We start from the raw sequence: 6,028 nt of genomic DNA, 5'->3' as shown, positions 1-6,028 counted from the left end.
CAAAAATGGCCTGATGTTGGTGTGCTTTTAAGCTTTTTTTTTTTTAAAGTCAAAGACGTAATTTTAATGGAATTTAATTATTTTAAAACTTTAAATATTTAGGTTTAAATTTTTAAAATGTTTTCTTTTTAATAAATGACTCAGGGTGATGGGCCTAACTGATACTCCATTCTCTTCCTATTCTCCCCTACGACAAACCTGCGAGGTTGGGTTGGGATGAGAGGGAGGGATTGGCTTCCAAGATCCCTCTGAGAGTCACTGCTCTTAAACCTGGTTTCACTCAGGTTATATGTGTACCGGGATGGGTTCCTCTTACCCGCACACTGGTGCATTGCGCATACATCGTGATGATTCACACGCGTGGACAATTGCTATATTCGTGAGTGTGCATTCGCACCGTGCAATTTTGCTTTTGCAAAATACCTCTACCTAAGAACGCCTCTACTTAAGAACTTTTCTAGATAAGTGTCGGGTGTTCAAGATTTTTTCGCCTCTTCTTATGAACCATTTTCTACTTAAGAACCCGAGCCCAGAAAAATTTCCCAGGAAATTTGAAAGCGGCATGAAGGCCCAGCCAGTTTCCTGCCATTTTCCCGTTAATCCTGGCCATCTCAGGTTTTTTTGGGCTGCCAGAGGAGCCTTTCGGTGGTGGTTAAGGAGGCTTTGGCAGCCCAGAGCGAACGAAGCATTTTCCTTTCTCTGGGCGCTTGGAGAGATAATAAACCTCTGCCAGCGCCCAGAGAAAAGAAACACTCCCTTCGCTCTGGGCAGCGACTGTCCTCCTCCTCTTCTTCCTCCTCCTCCTCCCACCCAAATTCCAAGCTTTTATTTCTTTCCTAATGGGTTTGCACACATTATTTGCTTTTACATTGATTCCTATGGGAAAAATGGCTTCTACTTACAAACTTTTCTACTTAAGAACCTGGTCAGGAAACGAATTAAGTTCTTAAGTAGAGGTACCACTGTAACGTCAAAATCTCACGAGGGAACAAGGGGATGCGCACACACAATTTCAGTACTTATTTATTTATTTATTTATTAGATTTGTATGTCTATCTCCGTAGACCCGGGGCGGCTAACAACAGTAGTAAAAAGCATATAACAAATCTAATGTTTAAAATAATTAAAAACCCTTATTTAAAACCAAACATACACACAAACATACCATGCATAAATTGTATAGGCCTAGGGAGGGAAAGGGTAGTTCAGTTCCCCCAAGCCTGACGACAGAGGTGGGTTTTAAGGAGCTTACGAAAGGCAAGGAGGGTGGGGGCAATTCTGATCTCCAGGGGAAGCTGGTTCCTGAGGGTCGGGGCCGCCACAAAGAAGGCTCTTCCCCTGGGTCCCACCAGCCGACATTGTTTAGTTGACAGGACCCAGAGAAGACCCACTCTGTGGGACCTAACCGGTCGCTGGGATTCGTGCGGCAGAAGGCGGACCCGGATGTATTCTGGTCCGATGTCATGAAGGGCTTTATAGGTCATAACCAACACTTTGAATTGTGACCGGAAACTGATCGGCAACCAATGCAGACTGCGGAGTGTTGGTGTAACATGGGCATACTTGGGGAAGCCCATGATTGCTCTCGCAGCTGCATTCTGCACGATCTGAAGTTTCCAAACACTTTTCAAAGGTGGCCCCATGTAGAGAGCATTACAGTAGTCAAGCCTTGAGGTGATGAGGGCATGAGTGACTGTGAGCAGTGAGTCCCGGTCCAGATAGGGCCGCAACTGGTGCACCAGTACAATTTTACTTCTGCGCATGAGATTTTGCTTCTGCGCATGTGCAGGAAGAAAATAAAGCCAACAATTTTTTTTTAAAAAGAGATGGTGCCACATGATGGACTGATGAACATAGCACCAGAGTCATCATGTGCAAATTGCGCAGTCCGCGGGACGCTACCGGAATGGAGCTCCAGGATATACCATTAGGAACTCACCACTGTGCAGAAATGAATAGATTGACAATGACGATTAAAGACAACGAGGATTCTGAATACTATAAAATATGGGTGAAATTTGATGAATGGTTAGACAAGAAATTTAATTAGAAAAAGAGATTGAGTAAAGATTAAAAAAGAAAAAAGGGGGGAATTAGAAGTAATACTATGAACCCAGGTGATTCAATTCAATTCAATTCAATTCAATTTATTAGATTTGTATTCCGCCCGTCTCCGAAGACTAGCGGAGAATAGCGGGGAGGTAGCACTAATAAAGGATATACATGTAAGATAAATTATAACGTAAGATTGAAAATAAGAATACAATAATAATCTGAGGTTAGTTGGGGGAAAGATCAGAAGCAACGTGAGAAAATATCATTTCACTGGAAGAGTATTAGATGCTTGGAACAATCTTCCAGCAGATGTGGTTGGTAAATCCACAGGAACTGAATTTAAACATGCCTGGGATAAACATAGATCCACCCTAAGATAAAATACAGGAAATGGCATAAGGGCAGACTAGATGGACCAGGAGGTCTTTTTCTGCCATCAGTCTTCTATGTTTCTATGTAAAACGCACAAAAAGAGATGAGAAATCTTGTACAATTAATGATTATTTCCAGGTCTTGAAATTCAGTGAAAACTTGGAAAAATCAGGTTGAACAGCCGCTGTGTTCATCACTTGCAACCACAAGCCAACAAACCTCCCCACTACTTCCGGCATATTGCTCAGTTTTCCAGAACTTTGGAATTTGAGAACAAACATTGGGTCTCATCTTTCCGTTCATCTCTTCCGTCTCTTGCCCGGTCGCTCTTCAATTAACTTTTGTTGAGTTGTCAGATTGTGAGGATAAAAGGATGGGACATTGGGGTAATTTACAAAGGACTTCAGTGGATAGTAGGGAAAAAATGCTGGTTTATTCAGGATATCTGGGTCAATCAATCACCTGCTTTTTAACTCAAGAGTTAATCTGTCACCTGCCTTCAGCTCTTTGTCACAATTTTAGAAACACAGAAGATTGACAGCAGAAAAAGATCTCGTGGTCCATCTAGTCTGCCCTTATACTATTTCCTATATTTTATCTTAGGATGGATCTATGTTTACCCCAGGCATTTTTAAATTCAGATACTGCGGATTTACCAACCACATCTGCTGGAAGTTTGTTCCAAGCATCTACTACTCTTTCAGTCAAATCATATTTTCTCACGTTACTTCTGATCTTTCCCCCAACTAACCTCAGATTGTGCCCCCTTGTTCTTGTGTTCACTTTCCTATTACAAACACTTCTCTCCTGAACCTTATTTAATCCGTTAACATATTTAAATGTTTCGATCATGTCCCCTCTTTTCCTTCTGTCCTCCAGACTATACAGATTGAGTTCATGAAGTCTTTCCTGATAATGCTTAAGACCTTTTTGTAGCCCATCTTTGGATCCGTTCAATTTGATCAATATCTACTACGAAATACCCTACGAAAGCAGACTATCAATCCTAAGTCTAGAAAGCTTAGAACTACGTCGCCTAAAACACGATCTAAGTATTGCCCACAAGATCATATGCTGCAACGTTCTACCTGTCAATGACTACTTCAACTTCAACACAACAACACAAGAGCACGCAACAGATTCAAACTTAATATTAACCGCTCCAAACTTGACTGTAAAAAATATGGCTTTAGCAACCGAGTTGTCGAAGTGTGGAACTCATGACCTGACTCCATAGTGTCAACCCCTAACCCCCAACATTTTCCCCTTAGACTATACACGATTGACCTCTCCAGGTTCCTTAGAGGTCAGTAAGGGGCGTGCATAAGTGCACCAGTGTACCTTCCGTCCCTTGTCCAATTGTCTCTCCTTATCTCGTTTATCTTTTCTTCCTTTCAAATATGTTCACCTATACTTTTATATCTTTTCTTCTATTCTTTTCTTTACTTATATTATTACATATCTCTCCCTTCAATGTGTATTATGTATTGGACAAAATAAATACATAAAAATAATAAATAAAATCTTTTTGTAGGGGAGGTCTCCAGAACTGGACACAGTATTCCAAATGGGGTCTCACCATTTTGAGAGACCTAAACAATGCAAGGAAATGTAGGATTAAAACCCATTTTTAAAAATTAGCCCAATTGTTAAGTAGAAGGACCATTAGTAAATAAGCGGTCATAATTGGAGGATTACTAGTAAAGGTGGTCCTCGACTTGAGTGGCCGTTCAAAGTTACAACGTCCCCTGGATAAAAGTCGTGGACCACTGAGACTAGACTTTCAATCCTGGTCCTAGAAAGTTTAGAACTAAGACGCCTTAAACAAAGTCTAAGTATTGCCCACAAGATCATATGCTGCAACGTCCTGCCTGTCGCCGACTACTTCAACCACAACAACACAAGAGCACACAACAGTTTTAAACTTAATATTAACTGCTCCAAACTTGACTGTAAAAAATACGACTTCAGTAACCAAGTTGTCGAAGCGTGGAACTCATTACCGGACTCCATAGTGTCATCCCCAAACCCCCAACACTTTACCCTTAGATTATCTACGGTTGACCTCTCCAGATTCCTAAGAGGTCAGTAAGGGGCGAGAGTACAAGTGCACTAGAGTGCCTTCCGTCCCCTGTCCTATCGCTCTCCTATATCTCCTATACCTTTCTTCTATTCCTATATCTCTTCTTCTATTCTTTCATTGATATGTTCTATTCCTATACCTTCTTTTCTATTATTCCTTAGATATATTTTACTATGAGTATCTCCTCTATAACCTTCATCATGTATTTTACTATGTGTATATAGATATATACCCACTAAAACCCTCATTGTGTATTGGACTAAGTAAGTAAGTAAGTAAGTAAGTAAGTAAGTAAGTAAGTAAGTAAGTAAGTAAGTAAGTAAGTAAATAAATAAAATTAAAAAGTAAGCAAGAAACATTTTTTCTACACTTAATGATGAACGTTGCAGCATCTCTCTGGCCATACGATACACATTCAGATGCCGGACAACAGATACTTGACAACGTGATCCTGTTCTCTTTAACAAACGTGGCCAGGAAAGTTGTAAAAGTGGGACAAAACTCCCAAACCTCTTGCTTAGCGACATAAATTTTGGGCTCAGTCGTGGTCGTAAGCTGAGGACGACCTTTGCCCAGTGTTAATTTTATTAAAAGTCGCAGAAAGTACAACCGATTTGGGGGGGGGGCAGCTGGACTAGGAGGTGGCCATCAAATGTTTCTCTGCCCATCCTGGGTTGTTGTTTTTTTAAACATTTCCCTCTGTTCTGTTTGTTTTTGTCTTTCTCAGTTGCTCACCTTGACGCGTTGGAGGTTAATGTCCAGCAGATAAGAGAAAATCCAGACGTTGTCCTTTCCTGGCCAAAACATGCTGTTTGAGGACGGCTTTCCCTTCTCCCTCCTATGCCAAGCAAAGATTCAAATTAGTCCTTGACTTACCATCATTCGTGGAGTGACCATTTGAAAAAGGCATTGAACGAAGAGACTTAACGCCCATGGTTCGCGCTTACGACGGCTGTGATTGAAATTCAGATGCTTGGTGATGGATTCATATTTGGGGGGGGCGGCGGCATAAATTATTTATTTATTTATTTATATTTATTTATATTTATTTATATTTATTTATATTTATTTATATTTATTTATATTTATTTATATTTATTTATATTTATTCATATTTATTCATATTTATTTATTCATATTTATTTATTCATATTTATTTATTCATATTTATTTATTTGTTTGTTTGTTTATTTATTTATTAGATTTGTATGCCGCCCCTCTCCGTAGACTCGGGGCGGCTAACAACAATAATAAAACAGCATATGACAAATCTAATATTTAAAATAACTAAAACCCCTTATCATGTCTCCCCTGGTCCTTCCTTTTTTCTTTCTTTCTTTCTTTCTTTCTTTCTTTCTTTCTTTCTTTCTTTCCTTCCTTTGGAGTCTTTGGAGAGGGGCGGCATACAAATCTAATAAATTATTATTATTATTATTATTATTATTATTATTATTTCTTTCTCTCTCCTTCCTTCCTTCCTTCCTTCCTTCCTTCCTTCCTTCCTTCCTTCCTTCCTTT

This window comes from Erythrolamprus reginae, chromosome 13 (genome assembly GCF_031021105.1).
Source record: "Erythrolamprus reginae isolate rEryReg1 chromosome 13, rEryReg1.hap1, whole genome shotgun sequence".
NCBI classification, from domain to species: domain Eukaryota; kingdom Metazoa; phylum Chordata; class Lepidosauria; order Squamata; family Dipsadidae; genus Erythrolamprus; species Erythrolamprus reginae.
Note: the sequence above shows the minus strand (reverse complement) of the source record.